The sequence below is a fragment of the Loxodonta africana genome, chromosome 3 (assembly GCF_030014295.1).
Source record: "Loxodonta africana isolate mLoxAfr1 chromosome 3, mLoxAfr1.hap2, whole genome shotgun sequence".
NCBI lineage: Eukaryota > Metazoa > Chordata > Mammalia > Proboscidea > Elephantidae > Loxodonta > Loxodonta africana.
Genome location: NC_087344.1, coordinates 94,965,310 through 94,992,372, shown reverse-complemented (window position 1 = coordinate 94,992,372; position 27,063 = coordinate 94,965,310).

The following is a 27,063-nucleotide window of genomic DNA, read 5'->3' as shown; positions in this document are numbered from 1 at the left end:
CATCTCTGTATCCTAGCACAAACCTAGTAGCATATACTTGTTATTGTTATTGTTAGCTGCCATTGGGTCAGCCCCCCACTCATGGAGATCCCCTGCACAAAAGAATAAAACACTGCCCAGGCCTCAACCACACCCATGATCCCTTGTGGATTGGACTGTTGTGATCTAAGTCATTGGCAGATTTTTTGAAGTAGATGGCCAGGCCTTTCTTCTTAGTTCATCTTAGGCTGGAAGCTCTGCTGAAATCTTTGCATCATAGCAACATGCAAGCCTCTCCTGACAGAAGGGTAGTGGCTGTGCCTGAAGTATACATAAAGCTTGATGAATAAATGAACGAAAAGCTGAATTTCTGATAGGTAACCAAATTTATGAACCAAGAGACTTAAGTACAAAGCTGTAAGTGTGAGATTATCAATGGGACAAAGAACCAAGAACAGAAATTAGACTGAGGTGGGAGCAGGTGAGGATGAGAGAGGAGGGTCCCAGATATTTGCAGCAAATTCTTTTCATGAGACTCTGACTGGTCCTTGGTGAGTGGGTGTCAGGCTGATTGAAGACGCAGGGTGGAGACCGGCCCCACCTTCTGGCGGGGCTGGGTAATGCCAACCTGCCTGCTTTCGCTTGGATTGCCCAGGAACAGCAGACAGACCTGGCTAAAAATGGAGGTCTTTGTGTTTGTGGCTGCATGGGGTTGGAGAGAAGAGGGCTGAAACAATTAGGCTAAAGCATTAAATACTAGTTTCTCCCGATCTCTCCAACCCGTATTTTCCATGATTAGGTGTGTGTTTGACCATCTTGTCTTTGTCAATTGTTATTCCAAGGTATTTTTGGACATCCAGGAAGGAAGGGAAAAATGTCATTCAATGTCTGCTCTGTGCCAGGCTCTTTATTTACACTAAAAAAACAAAAACAACAAAAAAAAAACACTTCCATTCAATCCTCACAACTACCTATGAGGAGATGCTGTTACTCCCATTTTGGATATAAGGAGTCTGAGGCTCAGAATATGTCTGTGTTTCATGGTCACTCAGCTAATCAATGGAGTAGCTGAGATTTGAACTTAAGTCTGTGTGAGTACAAAGTTGATGTCCTTTAAAAAACAAATTTTATTTTTAGACAAGTCATGTATATTCATTGTCTAAAAATGAGAAAATGCCAATAAAAAACAAGAAAAAATTTTAATTACCCATAAATAAGACCTATTAATATATTGGTATGTCTTTTCAGACTTTTTTCCTATGTGTATATTTGTAACCTGCTTTTGAAGGCACTGGGTTTTTATGCTTAACAGCATATCATAAATGTCTTTCCTCATCAATAAATATATTTCTATACTATTTAAAAGAGGGCATAATGTTTCACTATACGAACTTACTGTTTATTTAACCAATCGCTTGTTCAATATTTAGTTTCTATCTAGCTTTTCACTAGTATAAAAAAAAGCTGCAGTAAATATCCTTGGAGCTTAATCTTTGTGTATATCTCTACTTCCATGGGATAAATCCCTAAAAAATGGGATTGATGATTTAAAGTGCGTGTGAGTTTTAAACACATTTCAATATACTATATAGGCAAATTACCTTCTCTTCCCCAAGGAAAGTTTTACCAATTTTGATTCCCACCAGCAGTGTGTGAAAGGTTCATTCCTGTTTACCCACGCCCTTACCAACAAGCACATATAAAAGATCTTTTCCAATCGGATAACCAACATAAAATATTTGTTTTGGTAAATCCATATTCTTTCAATTCCACCTTCTTGCCTCTTGATCCAGCTTGAATAACGTTCTGACAGGAACATTTTAAACATGTTTGTTACCCAAGTCGAGTATCTCCATTCCCCATCTGTTCTGGGTGAGGTGGGAATGGCCAGGGAGCCAAATCGGAGGGAAGGTGCAGGTCTGAGTTTGTTTGGGAGTGGGATGGGTCCCATGGAGGGAAGTTGGGTGCTGGTCATTTTCTTCACCCACAGTGTGCTGGCTGGTGGTTGGAGCCTGGTCCGACTGTATAAGGGAGGGATGAGTCCTGCCAGGATGTGCTTGTTCCCTGGGGACTGTAGTGGGCAGTTTAGATAGAAAGCTGGTACCCAGAAGTCCACCGGAGTGAGTGAGGTCGATGGAGTTAGAGGGTGAACAGGCATCCCAGCTGAGGGCAGACAGCCAGGGAGCAGACATCCCCTCTGGTAGGAGGAGTCTGGCAGAAGTAAAATTTCAAATGTAGAAAAGAGTGCTCTTCATGGTAGCTGCATGTCCTTCCCAAGGATCCCAAATGGCTTAGCTACCAAGGGTGTCATAATTTGACGTTCATCTCCTTGGTGAATTCCCTATAATCTTTTTGACTTTCAAACTTAGACTATTTTCTGAGGTCTTTGACAGTGTGTCTGTGACTCAGGGGTCAATGTATAGGGGTAGACTCTTCTTATGAGATGGAAGGAGGTCTCAGAAGTCAAATTGTTCATTTAACTTGCTAAATCAAGATTGTTGTTGTTGTTAGCTGCCACCTAGTAGGTCTCCAACTCGTGACGACCCCATGCACCATAGGATCAGACTATTGTGACCCATAGAGTTATCATGGGCTGATTTTTTGGAAGTAGATCACCAGGCCATTCTTCCTAGTCTGTCTCAGCCTGGAAGCTCTCCTGAAACCTGTTTAGCGTCATGACAACACACAAGCCTCCACTGATGGACAGGTGGTTGCTGAACTTGAGGTACATTGGCTAAGACTCAAACCCAGGCTTTTGCAGGAAGGTGAGAATCTATCACCTAAACACATCGCCCTCTAAATCAAGATTTGTTGTTATTGTTGTGTGCTGTGGAGTTGATTCTGACTCATCGTGACCCTTGTAAGAGTTTAGGGATGAAATTCTCACATAGGCATGATAAGCTCATGCTTTCCCTGAAAGCAGACCTGCTGAAAAAACTAAATTCTATATGCAAGGTTGTGTGGTAAGCATGAAATAAGAACAAAGAGAAATACATTTAATGACATCTGGATAAGACACCTCAATGATTTTTCTCATAGTAAGGGCAATCTTAAGGAGCCCTGGTGGCATAGTGGTTAAGCACTCTGCTGGTAACCAAGAGGTTGGTGGTTCGAACTCAGCAGCTGCTCTGGGGGTGAAAAGACCTGTCTATCTGCTCCCGTAAAAATTATAGACTAAGAAACCCTACGAGGCAATTTTACTCGTCACATGGGGCTTGCTATGAGTCTCAGTGGCACGCAACAACAATAAATGTAGTTTGGTAATGGGGTTATAGACACTACAAGTTGTTTGGCTGAATCTTCCACCCTGGTCAGCACTGTCCATTGGTTTGACTTTGTCACTGTCTCTTTTCTCAAGTGATTGACTAGTCCTCTCCAGTTTGACTCATCTTTCTTTATCAATGGTCCTAGTCATCAAGGTTCTTCAGCCTCTCCTTTTTGGGAGCCTGTCTGTCTCCTCCAGGTGACTTAGCATGTCTCTGTTCTGATCTACTGATCTTAAAGGTCAACTCTGAGTACAGCCTTAGCTCTTTTACTTCCAAGGCGAGCCCGATTTCTCCCGTCACCCACTTTGTGCATATATCCTGCCTTACCTAACAGACTCCAGTCTCTAGGATGCTGTCTGACAAGAGCAAAGGCCCAATCTTGGAAGAATTTGGGAATTGGGCAGGAAATTGAGACAGTGCCTGGACACTGGACAGACAGGGACCCAGTGCCTCTGACAGGGCCCTGAGCTATGGCCTGCAGAAACCCAGGGAGTACTTTGTCTCAAAATAGGGCCACATCAGAGTGAGCCCAGCAGGCTGACGCACTTGTTCTTCCAAACCCCTGACTACCTACATCAGGGATCCTTAACGCCCCTGTTATGGATTGAATTGCGTCTCTCTCAAAATATATGCTGGAATCCTAACTCTTGCACCTGTGATGTAATGCCTTTTTGGGGATAGGGCTCTTTGTTATGTTAATGAGGCCATGTCATTGTAGGTGTATCCTAAATCTAGTCACGTCTGAGTTATAAAAGGAGCACATTAGGCATAGAAGGGAGCATGAAGCTGGGAATGGGAGAGATGTCTCGCGAAGATCCCCAAGGAACTGAGGTGTGCCAGCCGACAGACACCGAGATAAGGGTCTTCCCCCAGAGCTGACAGAGAGAGAATCTTCCCTTAGGGGCGATGCCCTGAACTCAGACCTCTAGCCTGCAGAACTGTGAGAGAATAAATAAATTCCTGTTCTTTAAAGCCACCCACATGCGGTATTTCTGTTACGGCAACACTGGGAAACTAAGACAGCCCTCAGGTACAAGCGGTCCCAACTGCAGGAATGAGAGAGCTTTGAAGGCAGGGAAATTATGAAAAATAAGAATTGAAACCAGTTGACACTTGGCTTGTCTACACTTAGGTGTCGATGGAGCAGGGTGCTGCTGGTATCCTGGGAATTTATGATTCTGTACTTTGTTGGCAAAATATTTGAAGGTAATTTACTTGCTGAAAATAAGACACACTGAAAATAGCAAGATGAAATACATTTCAAGTGAAACATTGTAGCAAAGAGAAGACAAATACAGGCAAGAAAGAAGCAGTTATGGGTAGGTGAGATCGCTATACACACAACAGACATTGACAGGGCCTTTGTATTTGCTACTGAAAACCAAACCCATTGTCGTTGAGTCAATTGCAACTCATAGTGACCCTATAGGGCAGAGTAGAACTGCCCCGTAGGGTTTCCAAGGAGTGGCTGGTAGATTCGAAATGCCGACCTTTTGATTAGCAGCTGTAACTCTTAGCCACTGTGCCACCAAGGCTCCTATTTGCTACTAGGGAGCTAACAAATTTGGATTCAGTTTTTCTAGTAGTTAGTTAAAGAAAAAAGGGGCATATCAAACCTGTTCTTCAAAGCCCAGCCCGTATGTTTTACCTCCTCCAATAAAACCTCCCCTGACTACATAGGGGTACAAGACACGTATTTTTACATATAAATATAACTTCTCTCCTCAAAGGCTCGAGTTCCTCAAAGGCAGAAACTACGTATGTGTCTTATTCTACTTTGGGAGCATAAGATTTGGGAGATACGATTTGGAAACTAGACAGAACTGAGTTCTGTCTAGATTCTGAACATTAGCTGTGTGACTTTGGAAAGTTGTTTAACCTCTCTGAGCTTTGGAAGGTTGCTAAAAAAGGTTCAAGGGGTGTTACCCAAAAGACCCAGCGCCGTTAGTATTCCTTTTATTTATATGGATGAAGAACCTGGTGCTCAGGGAAGGCATAACCTCTCTGTTCCTCTCCTTGCTTATTATGTGGCAGATTCGGATTTGTCTGACTTCACTGGCTTTGGTAAAGGAGGCTCAGGAAGGCTTAAGACGTGTCAAAGATCTCACAGTCATTTGTGAGGATCTAAACCTGGGTCTTCTGGAATCATAGTCCGTGCTGTTTCTACTACACACTCCACAACAACTCCATCTCAGCTGCCTGCCAGAGAATTTTCCCTTTACAAAGGGTCCCAAGTTTGCAGAAATGTCACCGGGTTGATGAGACAAGTGCCTGCTTGTCCTGGCATGTGGGCGGGTGGAGAGCAGCAATTATGACCTTTGCTCTGTGCCTCCTTTTCTGGGCTATTTTGAGCCTTGGGGAGATAAGGAGGTCTATGGTGGGAATGCTGCGTTATACTGCCGAGAACCATTGAGAGAACTCTTGAATTGAAGACCGCTAAGTGCCTTGGTGACTCAGTGGTTTTAAAAGCTTCGCTGCTCCTTGGAAACCCTATGGGGCAGTTCTGTTCTGTCGGAATCCACTTGACGGCAATGAGTTTGGTTTGGTTTGGGTTTAAGTGCCTTAGGGAGCTCTGGTGGCACAGTGGATAAGAGATCGGCTGCTAATCAAAAGGTCAACAGTTTGAGTCCACCAGCTATTCCTTGGAAACCCTATGAGGTGGTTCTACCCTGTTCTATAGGGTCACTATGAATTGGAATCGACTGGATGGCAATGGGTTTGTTTTTCTTGGAAGTGCCCTAAAGACCCTGACTTTGCTGGACTCTCTCATTCTTGGGAGAAATTGTAGAAGCCGAAACATTTCCATGAGGCATTCTGGAATGAAGGCAAGTGGGAACAGGAGATAACTTGGGCTCTAGGAGACCTCATTGTTGTGGAACGTGGAAGAGGAAGTGAGTGTCAGACTGCTGGGCTTTGGGCAGTACAGGGGTGGGCTTGGTGCTCGGGTGGCCTCCATGGGGAGCTGAGTTGCTTTGTAAACAGACGTTCGCTTGGCCTCAGGGTCTCTTGGGACTGTCTGGGTGTGTGGGCTCAGACCAGAAAAACATCTTCTTGGCTGGAAGCTCTCAGTGGCTACAAACTATTCTCTCACTTCTATAGCCAGGGAAGGCCTACTTTTCAAGGACCTCAATCCTTGCAGACACTGACTGTGGGAGGGAGGCCATAACCATGGAGTCCTTCAGGCCTGTGGGTTGCTTTGTCAAGATTCAGGGTCAATGAGGTTCAGGGGCTGAAAACAGTGAAGTACCTTAATATTTTTCCTTACAAAAGGTGGGGAATCCAATAAACAGGATTAGATTCCAATTGGAATCCCTGGGTGGTACAAATGGTTAACAAGCTCGGCTGCTAACCAAAAGGTTGAAGGTTCAAGCCTGCCCAGAGACACCTCAGAAAAAAGGTCTGGTGGTCTATTTCTGAAAAGCCAGCTGTGGAGCACAGTTCTAATCTGACACACAAGGGGTTGCCATGAGCTGGAATTGACTTAACAGTAACAAGTTTTAGAACTTAATTAGGAGCACTTTATTCACGACATCAAGTAGTTAATTCATCAGTCGATGCAATCACCATTTATGGTGTGTCCACTATGTGTCAGATCTGGTGCTCAGTGATAGTGATACAGAAAGGAAGACCTAGTCCTTGCCTTCAAGGAGCTGGCAGTCTTGTGATGGAGAAAGATATCTAACCAGGTCAGTAGGTAGGTCCCAGTTGTTGAGAGCCTTGTGTGCAGACCAGACAGCTCCTGCTTTACTGTGCAGGTGACGGGAATGTTGATGGGTTCCCAGCAGGCAAATGGCAAGGTCTGCTTTGTGTTTTAGAAAGAACACTCTGACCACTCTACAGGGTGAATTTGAGTGGAACAAATGTGGAAGTAAGTAGATCTCAGATTCCAGATACTTTCCGGAAGTAAAAATTTAAGAAAGGTAGGCAGAAGTTAAAGTGGCATAGACATAGACATGGACAAAGTACTACAGGAAGTATTAACTGACAATCTACTTTAATGGGAACTTACGTTGATTTTTCTTTTGACTATGAAACATATGTCCATCTCTCTTGAGCCTCCTAAGAATCCTGTTTTGGTATTACTGACATCTCTCTGGAGTCCTGGTGGTGCAGTGGTTAATTGCTAATCAAAAGGTCAGCAGTTCGAATCCACCAGCTGATCCTTGGAAACCCTATGGGGCAATTGTACTCTGTCCTAAAGTGTTGCTATGAGCCGGAATCAATACTAGGACAATGGGTTTGGTTTTTTTTTGTTTTACGTCTTTCTACTAGTCTACTCTTACTGTGGGGTTTAGGCTGTGCCTCCAGAAGGTTCTTCCCAAGTAGGATTGATGTGGGTTCTCCTACCTGCTCCTTTTAAATTTCTCTGAGGTTTTCCTTCTTACTCTTCATGGAATTTTGTGGCCTCTTGGATATAAAACCCACAGAAGTGGAGAGTGATGAATGGGTGAGGACTCCAGGCAGGAGAGTTATTTCCCTCAAACAGCTCAGGCTGGGAGGAGAGAACCAAAAATTTGCTAGCTGGAAAAGTGATGTCGATATCAATAGCTGGTGTGTGTGTGTGCACACACACACGTGTGTGGAGGGTTAAGTCCACTAAGCAAGGTGAAGGTGTAAATGGAAAATGGGCAATAAAGTCAGAACCCAGGAGAGTCAAGAGCAAGGTGGAGTAAGTTTGGAAAAATAGATAAGGACAAAGGATTCAGGACTAAGTGCGCAAGCAAGATCGGGCGTCTCTTTTCTGTGGCTCTATGTACTAGGTTCAGGCAGAGTGGCTTAACAAAACTATTCGGAACATGGGAGTAAAATATAAATTTGAGTAGGAATATAGGTCTAATAACGTTTTAGACAAAGACAGAAGCAAAAAGGTAATAAAAAAAAAACAGGTATCTGTCAAAAAAACCAAACCCTCTTCTCCCCCCAAAAAGTACACATAGATTTAATACTCATTGGCATCAGGGAGTTTTAACGGCCAAGTATACAGCTCTTACACAATTTTAAAACCAAACCCCTACCCATATTTTGTAGGCACGGTAATGGAAGGAACTGTAAGTACAGACCTAATACAGTGAGACTCAGGAAAAGAGATACTAGAGAGGATGTTGTAAAAATATGTAAATTCAGGTCAACCAGCACGAGGCTTCTAATAGACTGTGATTTTTCTTAATGGTGTAGAAGTTACCGGCTAAGTATATTGGTCTAATCATCTTCATGACTCTGTCCTCTGCCTTTTTTCATCGGTGCAAGGGTGGTTTTCTAGATGGGGAGAGCTCATTCCGGCCAGTGTTTTTAACCTGGAATGGAGCCATGGTGGTTATGGCTGCCTTGACTGCTCTCCTGGACAAGGAGGATTGAGACTGCCCTGATATCTCTATATTGGGCAGATTCCCCTTAAAGGGGGCACCAAGACCCAGGGGCCATGTGAAGTTATGGAGGCTGTCCCCTGCACTAAGTGTGTCTTGCTGAGGGGGTGAGCTGGGGGGAGACATGAAGCCCACCACTGGCTTGCTAAGTCATGCACTAAGAGGTATTTTTTTTCTAATTCACATAAAGACGTCTTAGTTTCCTAGGGCTGCCGTAACAAAATATGACAAGCTAGGTGGCTTATAAAAACAGAAGTGTATTGTCTTGCAGTTCTAGAGGCTAGCAATCCAAATTCAGGATGTCAGCAGGACTATGCTGCCTCTGAAGCCTCTTGGGGAAGATTCTGTCTTACTTCTCCCAGCTTCTGGTAGCCCCAGGCGTTCCTTGGCTTGTAGATGTAGATTCACATGGCCATTTTTTCCTCTGTTTCTCTATGGGTGGCCCCTGGATAGTGCAAACGGCTTGTGCTTGTCTACTAACCTAAAGGTTGGAGGTTCAAGCTCAGCCAGTGGTGCCACAGAAGAAAGGCCTAGTGATCTGCTTTTGTAAGGATTACAGCCAACAAAACCCAATGGAGAGTTCTGCTCTGTAACACACAGGGTTGCTATGAGTTGGAATTGACTTGGTGGCGTTGGGTGTTTTTGGTTTGGTCACTCTGGGTTTCTTCTTTTTTGAGGATACCGCTCGGATTGTATTAGGACCTACCCTACTCTGGTATGACCTCATGTTAATTTAACGGATCATCTTCAAAGACCTTATTTCCAGACAAAGTCATATTTGCAAATACTTCAACATATATTTTGCAGAAGTGGGGGGAGACAACAATCAACATCATACATACCAACGGTGGCCTGATCCTGACAAGTAGCTAAACCTCATGTATGACATTTCAAGCAAATCACATTTCTGTTCATAGCAACTTACTGAGTCAGGGAAATATTGATGATTAGGCTCCTCAGTTTCAGCTGAGGAAATGGAAGGACAGAGTCTGACTGACTTAAGGGTAGTCTCTCAGTTTGTCAGAGTCAGAAGTTGAATCCATCAAGGGTTGACCAAGTCTAATGTTCTTGCCATTGTACCTCCCACCATCACGTGAATTCCCAGCAACAAACCTGTGATACAGAGGGACTGCCGGGTCTTGTTCAAGGGTAGCATGAGGAAAGAGATCTCAGCTCAGCAGCATTTAGTGGAAATGTGTCCTTCTTGGAAATGTAGTACCAGGTTTTTTTTGTTTTTGTTTTTGTTTTTTTGGAGCCTGTATGGGAAGTTCTTGCCGAACAACTGACCCAATCTGCCTCAAGGTCAGTCTCAAACCTTCATTAGCAACTTTAGGCTTTTCCCTTACAGGGTGGGGTGAAGACTGGTGAGAGGAGGAGTTGGGTGGGTTTGAAAAACATTAATGAATATAATCTGTGCCTTTTCCCTGACCCAGCTTGGCCAGCTGCACTGGTCTGAAATTCCACATTCCATTGTTCTTCTGTGAAAATAGAACTGGCACTGTTTAGCCTTAAGAATTGTCTGTGTAGACTTGTTTAAGAGAATTAACAAAACAGATGGGTTTACTGTTTACTGTATCTCCTCTAGTCCAAGGGAAAAGGCCAACAGCAACATGTTCTGAAAGGTTTCCCTATCAACAAACACTCACTTGCATTCTGGTCGGTATGCTGGTTTAATATGATTTTCTCATTTCTTACTTATCTGTACGCACATTTTTTTTGCATTCCAGCCAGAGAGGTCAATTGTTGGGTTTACCACTTAGTTTCTTCCTCTGGAAACTACCCTTCTTTGTCAATCTATATGGTTGCAGTGATGGGGCACTGGTAGCCATCTTGCACAATGTTATACATACTACTATCCTGGTCACAGGTGATTAGACCAGGGATGTGCATCCAACACAAGCCAGGCTCTGGGAATTTGGAACTGGGGCAGTAAGAGAGATTCAGCCTTTCTTTGGGCTGCTGGCTCTGAATGTCGTACCCTTGGAAGATGTCATGTTGTCTACAACCGAATGCAGGACAGAGGGAGCCAATATAAGTAGAGGAAAGAATGAAGCAAATTTCAGAAAGATGCAGAGATAAAATATGGGAGATCAAGGCCTGTCTCTGGTTCCAGAACAGGATCTGAGATCCAATCATGTTCTTTCCTTGGGGTTTCAGGACATAACTCTACATTTTTGTGATACAATGCTCCTTTTTTGCTTGTATGACCTCATCTTGATTTCTACTAACTGCAATTAAGAATCCTTTCTGAGACCCTAGCCAAATGGTCCTCAGAGTGTGGTCCCTGGACCAGCATTATTCTTTTTTAATGGAGAAGTTAATAGAAATGCAAATTCTCATGCCCCCTCCAGACCTAATGAATCAGGAAATCTCTGTTTTCACAATCTCCCTAGGTCATTCTAATGTGCTGTCGAGTTTGAGAACCACTGTCCTAACTATCTCTAGTAGTGGGTGGAAAGAGCGAGGGCTTAGAATCAGACAGGCCTGGGTTTGATTCCTGAGTCCATAAGCAGTGATGTAACTCTGGGCAAGTTATATCGCCTCTTGGAGGCTAAACTTTCTCATCTGTAAACTGGAGGACAACAATTTGGCAGCTATAAGAAAAACACTCAACTCTGGGCCTTTAAAAGCATCATTTCCTTTCTTTTGTCTGTGGACCCTGTTCATTCATCATGGGGACACAACCTGAGGTTTTTTTTTTTTTTTTTTTTTACAACAACCCCTCCTTTTAACAGAGCAGGTTGCTGCCCAGAGCTTATACCTAATCAGTGCACTTAGCCCTTAGCACTGGCTCCAGGTTCCCATAGGCTACCACTTGGTGGTTGGAAATGAAACCCAATGGATCTGAAACGCCTTTTGATTCACTGGATTTCTCTGACCTCAGTTTTCCTACCATGTGGTGAAAACTATATAATCCAGACCACTGTACAGAAAAACAAGGAAGGCAACTAAGCTTATCTGTGAGGAAAGGAAAGCAAAAGTTTTCATTCATTAATTTAGTCATTCACCCATTTGCCCATTCATTTACCAAATCATTGTTGGAGTCATCCATTTACTCATTCACTTATTCATTGACTCATTCATTCATTCACGTATCTAATACTCACTGAGCTACTTCTCCATCTAGGCACCATACTGGATATTAGGGATTTACAGATAAGGCCCCTGCAGTCCCCTGACCCTTTAACCAATACTTGACAGATAACAGTATGAGCAAAGACATGGAGGTAGGAAATGCTCATGAAGCGATCACAATTAGGAGACATATCTTGCTGAAGCTGAGGCTGGGTGCTAGGAAGCACTGAAGCATCGAATCGAAGCTGGTAATAGAATGAAAAAGCTAAAAGACAACGTCTGCTTTGGCTTCAACAGCATACCATTCTGTAATTAAGAGCAGCAAATTTTTGCAAGGACCTCCCAGTTCTTTGGGCCACGTTGGAGCTGACCTCAGATGAATAACCCTACAGTAGGTAGATTCATTTGCCAAATACTGTTCATATTTTTGGAGGGGTGGGCTGGTTAGCGCTCATTAAAAAAGAATCATTGTGTCTGTTACTACTTGACAGCTGAATCAATCCAACCCCAAGTGAACTCCTTCTGCTATCCAGAAAGGCTGGATATTTTCTGGATGAATCTCCACCCAATTCTTGGCTTTCATATCACTGGAGCTTCCAGTTACAGTTAATTCCTGACTTACAGTATATTTGAGTTAGGATGAACTGCACTTAGGACTGTCTTTTTTATTTTTGGTACATCTTATCATTGTACTCAAAACAAAACAAAACAATACAAAATGGTCCTAAGTGCAGTTTGTCCTAATATGTTCATCCTAAATGCAGTTCATTCTGATATGTTCAAGCCTTATGTCAATTCCTACCCCAAATCACTTGCTAACCACCTGGTCCATTTAAGACCATCTCCTAGGAACGCTGAGGAAAGCGAAGATGCCTGAGACACTGTCCCTACAATTCAAGTACCCAATCTTGGAGGAGAGACATCTAGTATACAAGTAAATTTAATATATTTCAGCTGTCTTCCATGCTCCTCTAATGCATCAAGCCAGTATACAAAATATATATATCGATTCACTTATTTTTTACAACTAGCTCATGAGAACTAATGCAGGAAAACATGGAGTCTCAAAAAGCTAAGTAATTTGCTACACACCACAGAGCTAGTGTACGGCAGAATGTGAATTTGACCCCCAAGAGACAAGCTACAGGAAAGGCTACCACTGAAGTTTCAGATACATGGGATTATAGTGCACAAGGCTGAAATTGTTCTCCCAGTAATTTCCACTCATTCTCTGGGTGGTACAAGGAGCTCTAGTGGTGCAATGGTTAAGTGCTCACCTGCTAACCAAAAGGTTGGCGATTCGCACCCACCAGCAACTCCAGGGTATAAAAGCCCTGATAATCCGCTCCCATAAAGATTTCAGCCTAGGAAACCCTATGGGGGCAGTTCTACTCTGACTTATGTGGTAGCTATGAGTCAGAAGTGATTTAATGGCATACAACAACAAAAACACTTGGGGGACACAGTGATGAATTCTTGCCTTCCGAGCGGCAGACCCAGGTTCCATTCCTGGCTAATGTACTTCATGGACAGCCACCACCTGTGTGTCAGTGGAGGCTTGTGTTGTTGCTATGATGCTGAACAGGCTTCAGTGGAGTGTCCAGACTAAGATGGACTAGGAAGAAAGGCCTGGTGATCTACTTCCGAAAATCAGTCCACGAAAACCTTATTGATCGCAATGGTCAGATCCACAACCCATCACGTGGATGGTGCAGAACCAGGCAGTGTTTTGTTCCTTTGTGCATACAGTCCCTGTAAATGGTGGGCCGACCTGATGGCAGGTGGTTCTACTCCTGGCAGCTCATCAAAGTGAGGACCTTAGGCAATCTGAAGAATGCCATCATTTTCACGAGTATATGAGTGAGTTAGTATAAGCAATGAATAGATCCCAGTCTGGAGTCCTGGTCTCATAAGAATTGACAAGGAAGATCTAAGAATCATTTTCAATTCTAAAAATTATAATTGAAATTGACAAAGCTGTTTTGGTTAGAATTTCATCAACCTTTTTTTTTTAGTCCTGTTAGTCAAATCTGTTCTTGAGATGGTCTCTAAATTCAGGTGGGATATACTCAAAGTTGTACTTTGACTCTCATGGGCTTGTTTTAATTTTCTTCAGCTTTACTTTAATTTGAATATGAGTAATTGATGGCCTATTCCGCAGCGAGCCCCTGACCTTGTCCTGACTGATGATGTTGAGCTTTTCCATCATCTCTTTCCACAGATGTAGTCAATTTGATTCCTGTGTTTTCCATCTGGTGAGGTCCATGTGTATAGTCACTGTTTATGTTGGTGAAAAAAACATATTTGCAGTGAAGAAGTCATTGGTCTTGCAAAATTCTATCAAGCCATCTCTGGCATCATTTCTATCACCAAGGTTGTATTTTCCAACTACGAATCTTTCTTCTTTGTTTCCAACTTTCACATTCTAATCACCAGTAATTATTAATGCGTCTTGATTCATGTTTGATCAATTTCCGACTGCAGAAGTTGGCAAAAATCTTCAATTTCTTCATCTTTGGCCTTAGTTGTTGGTGTGTAAATTTGAATAATAGTTGTATTAAGTAGTCTTCCTTGTAGGTGTATGGATATTATCCTATCACTGACAGCATTGTGCTTCAGGATAGAGCTTGAAATGTTCTTTTTGATAATGCATGTGACACCATTCCTCTTCAAGGTGTCATCCCTGGCATAGTAGACCATATGATTGTCTGATTCAAAATGGTCAAGACTAGTCCATTTCAGATCACTAATGCCTAGGATATTGATCTTCAAGCGTTCCATTTCATTTTTGACAACTTCCAATTTTCCTTGATTCGTACTTCATACTTTCCACGCTCTGATTATTAATGGATATTTGCAGCTGTTTCTTCTCATTACGAGTCATGCCACATCAGTCAGTAAATGAAGGTCCTGAATGTTTTTTGCTGAAGTAGATTGCCAGGTCCTTTTTCCCAATTTGCCTTAGTTTGAAAGCTCCACTGAAACTGTCCACCATGGGTGAATCTGCTGGCATTTGAAATACTGGTGGCATAGCTTCCAGCATCATAGGAACACCCAGGCCGCCACAGTGTGATAAACGGACAGACGCGTGGTCTGAATTTAGAGACCAGCCCGAGAACGGATTTGATGCATTGAACACTGTTGTTATTGTTGTTAGGTGCTGTCAAGTTGGTTCCAATTCATAGCAACCCTATGTACAACAGAAAAAAACACTGCCTGGTCCTATACCACCCTCACAATGGTTGCAGCCACTATGTCAATCCATCTTGTTGAGGGTATTCCTCTTTTTCACTGACCCTCTATTTTACCAAGTATGATGACTTTGCCAGGGACTGGTCCCTCCTGATAACATGTCCAAAGTACATGAGGAGCCTCACCATTTTTGGTTCTAAGGAGTATTCTGGGTGTGCTTCTCCCAAGACAGACTCGTTCATTCTTCTGAAAGCCCAGGGTATACGCAATATCCCTTGCCAACACCATAATTCAAATGCATCAATTCTTCTTTGGTCTTCTTTATTCATTGTCCAGCTTTTGGATGTATACGAGATAATAGAAAATATCATGGCTTGGGTCAGGTGCATCTTAGTCCTCAAAGTGACATCTTTGCTTTTTAACACTTTAAAGAGGTCTTTTGCAGCAGATTTGCCCAGTGCAATATCTCATTTGACTTCTTGGCTGCTGCTTTCATGGCTGTTGATTGTGGATCCAAGTAAAATGAAATCCTTGACAAATTCAATACTTCCTCCATTTATTATGATGTTGCTTATTGGTCCAGGTGTGAGAATTTTTGTTTTCTTTATGTTGAGGTGCAGTCCATACTGAAGGCTGTAGTCTTTGATCTTTATCAGTAAGTGCTTCAATGCTTCTTCACTCTCAGCAAGCAAAGTTATATTATCTGCATATTGCAGTTCGTTAATGAGTCTTCGTCCAATCCCGATGCCACATTCTTCTTCATATAGGCCAATTTCTCAGATTATTTGCTCAGCATGCAGTTTGAATAAGCATGGTGAAAGGATATAACCCTGATGAATGCCTTTCCTGGTATTAAACCACACAGTGTCCCCTTGTTCTGTTCGAAGGACTGCCTCTTGGCCTATGTACAAGCTCCACATGAGCACAATGAGGTGTTCTGGAATTCCAATTCTTCACAATATTATCCATAATTTGTTATGATCCACACAGTCAAAGACCTGATGAGTTGTGGGATGGCATCCAGGACACCATTCTTGAAAAAATCAAAAGCCCATTGTTTTAGTTATAACAGAAATACCACAAGTGGATGGCTTCAACAAACAAGTTTATTCTCTCACAGCCGAATGGGCTAGAAGTCCAAATTCAGGGCATCAGCTCCAGGGAAGGGCTTTCCTTCTCTGTTAGCTCCAGAGGAAGGTCCTTGTCATCAATCTTCCCTTGGAGCTTCTCAGTGCAGGGACCCCAGCTCCAAAGATCATGCTCTGCTCTTGGCACTACTTCCTTGGTGATATGAGGTCTCCCTTTATCCAGCTTCAAAGCCAGCAAAGGTGGATTTTCTTAGGCTGGGTTCTGTAGAGAAGCAAAACCAGTAAAGTATATACGTATATTTATATTAAGGAAATGGCTCACATGATTGTAGAGGCTGGAATGTTCCAAGTTCTTGGGTCAGGATAGAGGCTTCTCCTGATTCACATATCCACAGGGGCTGGCAAACCCAAAATCGACAAGTGAGACAGCAGAGTTCTTGCTCATAGGCTGTGAAGATCGACAAATTCCAAGATAGGCAGGAAAGAAGGCAGGTAAGCAGTTAGCTCAAGTCTGAAGGACCAGAGATCAGATGAGCAGAAGCAAGCTGCAGGATCCAGAGTGAGCAAAAGCTCATGAGCCTTGCCAGAAAGTCTACTTATATTCCATGCAGGCCATATACTCAATGAAACTCCCTTTCAATTGACTGGCTACTTATAGCAGATCCCATCATGGAGGTGATCACATTATATCAAATCTCACAATGGAAGTGATCATATCATCATATGATTGCCAAACTATATCATAACTGTCAAACCACTGAGAATCATGGCCCAGACAAGTTGACACATAGCCTTAACAATCACAGTCATTAAAAGAAAGAAAAGAAAAGAAAAGAAAAATAATAACAGAAAAAGCCCAAAATTGGTTCCAGAAGAGACTTTGAAACTTGCTCTTGAATATAGAGTAGCTTTTTTTTTTTTTTTTAAAGTGAATGGAAGGAATGATGAAGTAAGAGAGCTGAACAGAAGATTTCAAAGGATGGCTTGAGAAGACAAAGTATTATAATGAAATGTGCTGAGACCTGAAGTTAGAAAACCAAAAAGGAAGCATACCCTCAGCATTTCTCCATCTGAAAGAATTGAAGAAAAAATCCAAGCCTCAAGTTACAATATTGAAGAATACTATGGGCGAAATAACTGAACAACTCAGGAAGCATCAAAAGAAGATGGAAGGAATACACAGAATCACTGTACCAAACAGAATTGGTCAATGTTCAATCATCTCAGTAGGTAGTATTTGATCAAGAACCGATGGTACTGAAGGAAGATGTCCAAGCTGCACTGAAGGCACTGGATGAAAACAAGACTCCAGGGATTGAGGGAATACTAAATGACATACTTTAACAGATGGATGTAACGCTGGAGTCGCTCACTTGTCTGTGTCAGGAAATTTGGAAGATAGCTACCTGGCCAACAGGCTGGAAGAGATCCATACATGTGCCCATTCGAAAGAAGGGTGATCCAAATGAATGTGGAAATTATCAAACAAAATCATTAGTATCACATGTAAGTAAAATTATGCTGAAGATTGTTAAAAAATGACTGCTGCAGTACATTGACAGGAAACTGCCGGAAACTCAAACAGGATTTGGAAGAGGACGTGGAACAAGGATATCATTGTTGAATACGGATGGGCCTTGACTGAAAGCAGAGAATACAGAAAGATGTTCGCTTGTGTTTTATTGACTATACAAAGGCATTTGACTGTGTGGATCATAACATATTACAGATAACATTTCAAAGAATGGGAATTCCAGAGCACTTCATTGTGCTCGTGTGGAACTTGTACATAGACCAAGAGGCAGTCCTTAGAACAGAATAAGCGGATACTGCATGGTTGAGAGTCAGGAAGGTAGTATGTCAGGGTTATATCCTTTCACCATACTTATTCAATCTGTATGCTGAGCAAATAATCTGAGAAACTGGCCTATATGAAGAAGAATGTGGCATCAGGATTGGAGGAAGACTCATTAACGAACTGCAATATGCAGATGACATAACCTTGCTTGCTGAAAGTGACGAGGCCTTGAAGCACTTACTGATGAAGATCAAAGACTATAGCTTTCAGTATGGACTGCACCTCAACATAAAGAAAACAAAAATTTTCACACCTGGACCAATAAGCAACATCATAATAAATGGAGGAAGTATTGAATTTGTCAAGGATTTCATTTTACTTGGATCCACAATCAACAGCCATGAAAGCAGCAGCCAAGAAGTCAAATGAGATATTGCACTGGGCAAATCTGCTGCAAAAGACCTCTTTAAAGTGTTAAAAAGCAAAGATGTCACTTTGAGGACTAAGATGCACCTGACCCAAGCCATGATATTTTCTATTATCTCATATACATCCAAAAGCTGGACAACGAATAAAGAAGACCAAAGAAGAATTGATGCATTTGAATTATGGTGTTGGCAAGGAATTTTGAGTATATCCTGGGTTTTCAGAAGAATGAACCAATCTGTCTTGGGAGAAGCACAGCCAAAATACTCCTTAGAAAGGAGAATGGCAAGACTTCTCATGTACTTTGCACGTGTTATCAGGAAGGACCAGTTCCTGAAGAAGGACATCATGCTTGGTAAAGTAGAGGGTCAGTGAAAAAGAGGAATACCCTCAACAAGATGGATTGACATAGTGGCTGCAACAATGGGCTCAAACATAGCAACAGCTATGGGAATGGTGCAGAACCGGACAGTGTTTTGTTCTGTCATATATAGGGTCATTATGAGTTGGAGTTGACTCTATGACACTCAACAACAATAACAACAACAGTCTAGTTACACTGGGTATTGTCATTTTTCATGAGCTCTGATTAACTGGCACTTATCAGCTCATTAGGTTCCTTGGTGGCACAAATGGTTTGTACTCTTCTACTAACCTAAGTTTGTCAGTTCAAATTCATCCAGGGGCACCATGGAAGAAAGACCCAGTGATACGGTTCTGTAAAATTACAGCCAAGAAAATCACATGTAGCTGGTCTACTCTGTAACATATGGGTTGCCTGAGTTGGAATCAACTTGATGGGAAAGGGTGTTGTCTTAGTTTCCCAGTGCTACTGTAATAGAAGTACCACAAGTGGGTGGCCTAAGAGAACAGAAGTGTATTTTCTCACAGCTTAGGTGTCTAGTGTCTGAATTCAGGTCACCAACTCTAGGGGAAGGTTCTCTCCCTGTCGTTTCTGGAGAAAGATCCTTGTCTCAGCTTCTATAGCCCCAGTGTTCCTCAGTTCCTTGGAGATTCTCTGTGTGCTTCCGTCTTCACCAGTTTGTGCTCGCTCGTCTCTGTGTCTTTGCTGCTCCTTCTAGCCCTAAGAAGTAAGTGATATAAGTAGGGTTTAGGACACACCCTATACTGATATGGCTTTATTAACATAACAAAGAAAACCCTTTTCCCAAATAGGATTACATCCACAGGTATAGAGGTCAGGACACCACTACATATTTTGGGGGGACACAGTTCAATCCATAACAAGTACCTACTCTGTGGAGGGTGTGCTACCCTGTGTTCTAGACATATAAAGACAAAGAAGTCACTTTTTAAGGAACTTTCATCTAGCTAGGAAGGCACATTAAGTAAGTATTTTAAAATGGTTTGTGTGTGTGTGTGTGTGAAATTATAGCATTAATATATTCTTGCTGCAAAAAATCAGTACAGTACAGAAGTATTTATTTTTTAGGTACTGCAGTGGCAATGATCTTTTATGCTGGGTCCTGATATAATAGAATTGACATTTGGAAAGATCTGCCTGGCTGCAGTGTGGGGGCTTGTCCAGAACTGGGCTGGCTGGAGGCAGGAAGCCTGGGAGACCATCAAGGAGCCACAGTGCCATTTCAGCTAGAACCAGGTCAGAGTCTGCTGAGGGGGATTGGAGAGATCACTGGGAGGGAAAGCATATGTTGGGTTAATGAAGAATAGGGAAAATAAAGCAACTTTGACTTAAGAAATGGGCCTTGCCAGATAAATTTTTTCACAAGCTGGTCTCCTGGAAAGGGCCCTGAAGGCGCAGCTAACCAAACAACCACCCTCCTGGGCAAGGGCTCCCTACCAGGTGAATGGTTTGCCATATTCCGATTCCAGGAACTGGCTGGAATAACACTTATGCAATGGGAGCGTACCAGGCCCACCTCCAGGAGCCTGGCTGATGGAGAACTTGGCAAGGCTGGAGTCCTCTGAGGAGTGGAAAGTCTTGCTGTTCTGCTTCATGTGAACTTCCCTTGGATGGCAGACTTCAGGGGAAGTCAGAGCAGGCTGCGTGGAAGACTGGAGCCACTGGGTGTTGGTGGGGAGTCTGGGGCGAGGTCAGATCACACTTCATGGGCATTTCTATGGTAGAACAGGCAGAGGGTACTGTGTAGGTAAGAAGCTCTGCTGTCTTTCCCAGGCAGAGTGAGGGCTGAAGAGCCAAATGAGCCTGCTCTGTCACTTTAGCATTAACTGACTTTGGGCAAGTCACTTAAGTCCTTTCACCCTCAGTGTCCTAGTGTGTGAAATGGGGATATGCATAGTGCTCACCTTGTAGGGTTGTTGTAAGTATAAGACACAATAAATGAAAACTGCTAGTACTGTGCCTGTTGTTATTTTGTTAGATGGCATCAAGTCAGTTTTGACTCAAAGCAACCTTCTCTACAATAGAAAGAAACACTGCCTGGTCCTGTACCTCCTCACAATCATTGCTGTGTTTGAGCTCATTGTTGCAGCCAGTATGTCAATCCATCTCATTAAGGGTCTTCCTTGTGCCTGCCTACCTTGTAGAAAGTTAGTAAATGGTCGTGACTGGTTGAAGGGTCACGACTCTCTGGAGGCTGACAGGCAGAAGGCTAGCTGTCAAATCAAAGGACAAGCATGAACTGATAACAAAAAAGGCAAATTCTCTTTATGTAACTGGGATAAGTACTGTTCCTGAATTTTTGTTTGTAAGCTAAAGTAAGCAAACGAAATAATTTCAAAGCCTCAGGAAGTTTCTTATTTACAGGTATCCCGGTGGGAGGCTTTTTGTAAAATTGATTCTGCTGCTGATTATGATAATAAAATATTACTGCTTTATTATCATAATCAGCAGAAAGAGACAATTTGCCTGTATATCCTCAGCATGTCTTTGGTGCTCTTTTTTCTTTAGTATTCAAATTGTTTGTTTAATCTTACGGTTGTAGAGAGTGTTACAGATTATGCTGGACTTTAAAATACATTACCTCATTTGTTCCTTGAGCAATCCAGGATTTTAGATGAAAATTGGATTCAGGTCCCTGTTTTACAGAATGAGGAAATGGAGCCTCAGAGGGATAACATGGTTTGACTAAGGTCCCTCAACTAGGAAGGAATGGACTTAGAATCCAAACCCAGGTCTTCTGGCTCTCAGTCCAGTGTTTACTCTTCTCCGCAGGAGTGAGTGATTTCCAGGGACTTTGATGAGCCCTCCCTCTCCTTTGTACACATATAAAAGGCAAGGCATGGAAGATCTCTGTGGGGTGGGGCAGGATGCAGGATTTCACCATTAAGCATGGATGTTTTGTCATTAAGTGCAAATATGCAGGATAAATATTTAGATGAGGATACTCCTTACTCTTGCTCTCCACCCTGGGTGTGTGGGAGGGAATTCTGGGTCACCACCACCACCACCACTATTAGAATAATATGTTCTTCATGGAGCAGCCTAAAAGCCCTCCCACCAAACTCATCACCAAGTTCTTGGCCTTAAGACAAAGAGTTCTAGCAAAGGTTAGCCAGGACATTCCTCACGAACCTTCTCCACCCGTCTCTCTGTATTTGAAATCCTCTCCATTAGTGATCTACTTTACTGGGTAAGAGCATCCTGGGAACGTGAACACTATATCCTGATCCATTCAGAATCAAGACTCACTTTTATCCATCAAACTAGTGCCCAATATTAATGGTCATCGGAGAGGAGTGGTTTTCAAATTTTTGTGACAGAGTGACGGAGAAATTGACGAGTACCTTATTTTGTTGTTGTTAATTGCCATCAGGTTGGCTCTGCCTCATGTGACCTTATATATAACAGAACAAAACCTTCCCATTCCTGTGCCATCTTCATGAGGGTTCATATGTTTGAGTAGATTATTGCAGCTATTGTGTCAATCCATCTCATTGATGGTTCCCTTCCTTTTCATTGGCCCTCCACTTTGTTGTTGTTAGTTGCTGTCAAGTTGATTCCAACTCATGGCAACCCCATGTGTGCAGGAGTAGAACTGCTCCATAGGCTTTTCAAGGCTGTGACCTTTTGGAAGCAGATAGCCAGGCTTATCTTTCATGGCACCTCTGAGTGGGTTTGAACTGCCAGACTTTCTGCTAGTTGTGGAGCACTTAACCATTTGCATCACCCAGGGACTCTAGGCCCTTCACTTTACTAAACATGATATCCTTTTCTTGCAATTGGTTTTTCCTGATGACGTATCCAAAGTAAGGGAGTGGAAGTTTTTCCATTCTCACCTCTAAGGAGCATTCTGGTTGTATTTCTTCTAAGACTGATTTGTTTGTTCTTTTGGCAGTTCACATATATTTAATATTCATCACTAACACCACAATTATTTTACAGAACTAAAAGGACTGAAAAGTGGTTTTCCCATTTCCCCTCACAGGAAGGATGGCCTAGCTTTGAGTTCTGGTGGTCTTGTCACAGGGAAGTATGGCTAAATATGGTTGAGAGCGGACAGGAAAGGCTGTCTGAGAAGGCGACATTTGAGCTGAGACCTGAGTGAGGAGAAGGACCAGCATGTAAGTAGCTGAGGGAAAAGCATTGTAGAAAGAGTGAACAGTGGGCTCCACGGCCTTGAGCTGAGAATGAGCTTGGAGTGTTCAAGGAACAGAAAGAGAGGTAGTGTAGCTGGAGCCTAATGCGTTCCTAGTGAGTGAGGGGCAGAGCGGTACCTAATGAGGCTGGAGAGGCAGATGGGGCAGACATCACAGGAATTTCCTTTGCCCAGTTGCAGACTGCAGAAAACCTCCCTCACTCATGGGATCGATAGTAGTAACTGAGATACTGAATAGGCAAAATAACTTGTAAACTGAGATGCACCATTCAGAGCCGAGGTAATAGTCTCATGGTGCCATTTCTCTGAGGACAGTAGTGGTTCAGTGGTAGAATTCTCACCTGCCATGTGGGAGACCCACTTCAGTTCCCAGCCAATGCACCTCACGTCTAGCTACCACTCACTTGTCTGTCACTGGAGGCTTGTGTGTTGTTATACTGCTGAACAGGTTTTAGCAGAGCTTCCAGACTACGATGGACTAGGAAGAAAGGCCTGGCAATCTACTTTCAAAAATCAGCCAGTAAGAACCCTATGGATTGCAACAATCCAATCCATAGTAGATCATGGGGATGGCACATGACCAGGCAGCATTTCATTCCACTGTGCATTGGGTCACCATGAATAAGAGGTTGATTCAACAGTAGCTAACAACTATTTCTCCAAGGACTAGTGGGATATCCAAGTGCAAGGATGACTGTGGGTTGCATTATTTTTCTGATTTTCCTATCATTCAGGAGGCAAGTGAACAAGTAGCAAGACCAAAAGTTCATAATTTAGCAAGAGCGCTTTTCATATGGCCATTTTATAAAGAGGGTGCAGGTTTGAGTAAAGAGCAGACAGGAATCTAATCACTGCATCTCTCAACACCACTGTTTTCGAAGAAGAAAGAGCCAGAGGAAGGGGCTGAGAGATCTCAACTGGACACAAAATCCTTCTCTTATATTTAGGAGATGCTCAGTGAATGGTAGCTATATACAAACACTGTTACGTTTTGAAAAGAAAACGCTGGTCTCAAGTCTTGACAAATTATGTAATGTTTCTCTCACTCTCCCCACACACCCATTTTACCATTTTCTCCCTTCTTTCTACTGACTGGCATATAACTTCTACTTATCAAAAGACTAGCCGAGATGGATTATTAATTTATCCGTAAATAAGCTTCTGAATACAGGATTCCAGTATGCTGCTTTGTGAGTGCTATTATAAAACAGCACTGCATGTACGCATGGGGGTATGTGTGCATTTGTGTATAATAAAATTAAACATTTAACATGCATGCAACACTATGGAAGTCCCTTTTATATGTATTCCTATTTAACCCTCACAACTACCCTGTGAGATATGCTTTATTATTTCCACCTGATGAATGAGAAAACTAAGTCTCAAGGAGATTAAAGGATTTGTCCAATGTCATACAAGATAGTACGAGACCCAGACAGAATTCAAACTCAAGCCTCATGGTTCCACGTTTGAGTCCATAAGCAAAAATACATAATACAAATACCTACTGAAAAATCATGCAGAAAATGGATATGTATTTATGTATACATATAAATCTCTTATGTACTTATATATATCATTTGAGTCTATGAGCACAAATACACAAGTATATTCTGAAAAACCATGCAGAAAGATAGATAAGTATGCACTTATGTATACATAAAAATCTCTTTCTATATATATACACACACAAATATGTATATGTTATATATGTTGTTACTGTGTGCTGTTGAATCGATTCCAACTCATAACAACCCTATATGACAAACAAAAACAACAACAATGATCTTTATGGCAGCAGATCCCCAGGTCTTTTCTCCTGGGGAGCTGTTGTTGGGTTTGAACTGCCTGCCTTTCAGTTAGCAGCCAAATGCCTAACCATTGTGCCACCAAGGCTCCTTATATGTTATATATACATGTATATATATACTCATATATACATATACTATTAAAATATGTAATAATTGGTGTCATCTTAAAGAAGAAAGATTTGAAGGCATCTATACAAAACCAGCAACCAACATCATTCTTAATGGAGAAAGGCTGAAAACATTCCCTCTGAGGACAGGAACAAGACAAGGATGCCCTTTATCACCACTCCTATTTAACATTGTGTTGGAAGTCCTAGCTAGAGGAATAAGGCAAGAAAAAAAAAGGGGGGGGGCATCCAAATTGGTGACGAAGAAGTAAAACTGTCCCTATTTGCGGATGATATGCGATATGCTGTACATACAAAACCCAAAAGACTTCATGAGGAAACTACTGGAACTAATAGATTCAGCAGAGTAGCAGGATATAAGATAAATATACAAAAATCAGTTAGATTTCTATACACCAATAAAGAGAACAACAAAAAGGGAATCAGGAAAACGATACCATTTATAATAAAATAAACAAAAAACCCAAATCCATTACTATCTAGTCGATTCTGACTCATAGCAACCCTATTGGACAGAGTAGAACTGCCCCATAGGGTTTCCAAGGAGTGCCTGGTGGATTCAAGCTGCTGACCTTTTGGTTAGCAGCCATAGCTCTTAACCGCTATGCCACTAGGGTTCCCTAGCACCTAAAAAAAAAACTTACTTGGGAATAAATCTAACTAGGGATGTAAAAGACCTATAAAAGAAAACTACAGAACACTACTGCAAGAAACCAAAAGAAAACTGCATAAATGGAAAATACACCTTGTTTGTGGGTAGGTAGACTCGACATTGTGAAGATGTAAGTTCTACCCAAACTAGCTTACAAGTACAATGCAATCCTGATTCAAATACCAACAGCATTCTTTAAAGAGATGGAAAAACTAATCATTAACTTTACATGGAAAGGGAAGAGTCCCCAGATAAGTAAAGAACTATTGAAGAAGAAGAATAAAGTAGGAGAACTTGTACTGTCTGACCTCAGAACCTACTATACAGCTATGGTAGTTGAAACAGCCTGGTACTGGCTACTGGTACAATGACAGATACATTAACTGATGGAAGAGAATTGAGAACCCAGATGTAAAACCATCCATCTATAGTCACCTGATCTTCAACAAGGGCCCAAAGTTCATCAAATGGGGGAAAAGACAATCTTTTCAACAAATGGTGCTAGCAAAACTGGATGTCCTTCTGCAAGAAAGTGAAACAGGACCCATACCTCACACCATACACACAGACTAATTCAAAATGGATCAAAAACCTAAATATAAAACCAAAAGCTATAAAGATCATAGAAGAAAAAAATAGGATCAATGCTAGGGGCCCTAATACATGGCATTGACAGGATAAAAACCATAACCAACAACACAAGAACTCTAGAAGATATACTAAATAACTGGGATCTTCTAAAAATTAAATACTTGTGCTCATCAAAAGATTTCAGTAAAAGAGTAAAAAGAGAACCTATAGACTGGGAAAAAAACTTTGGCTATGACAAATCCGACAAAGATCTAATCTCTAAAATCTATGGAAAAATCCAACACTGTAGAGGTGGACAAAAAGACAAATATCCAATTAAAAAATGGGCAAAGGATATGAACAGACTCTTCACCAAAGAAGACTTTTAAGCAGCTAACAGATACATGAGGAAATGCTCTCGATCACTAGCCATTAGAGAAATGCAAATCAAAACCACAATGAGGTACCATCTCACCCAGCATTACTGCCACAAATCAAAAAAACAGAAAATAGCAAATGTTGTAGATGCTTCAGGGAGATTGGAACTCTTATGCCCTGCTGCTGGGAATGTAAAATGGTGCAACAAGTTTGGAAAAAAAATATGGTGCTTTTTTAGAAAGCTACAAATAGAAATACCATATGATCCAGAAATCCCACTCTTAGATATAGATCCTAGAGAAATAAGAGCCATCACACAAATAAAAATGTGCACACCCATGTTCATTGCAGCTCTGTTTACAATAGCAAAAAGATGGAAACAGCCTAGGTGCCTATCAACAGATGAATAGATAAACAAATTATGATACAAACACACAATGGAGTACTATGCAAAGATAAAGAATAATGATGAATCTGGGAAGCATCTCACAACATGGTTGAACCTAGAGAGCATTATGCTGAGTGAGATAAGTCAATTACAAAAAGACAAATATGGTATGAGACCACTACTATAAAAATTCATGAAAAGGTCTACATACAAAAAGAAACAATCATTGATGGCTACTAGGGAGGGGAGGGTTGGGGATGGAAAAGCACTAAATAGACAATAGATAAGTGGCACTTTGGTGAAGGGTAAGACAGTACAAAATACTGAGGAAGCCAGCACAACTTGACCAAGGCAAGGCCATGGAAGCTCCATAGACACATCCATACTCTCCGAGGGACCGAATTACTG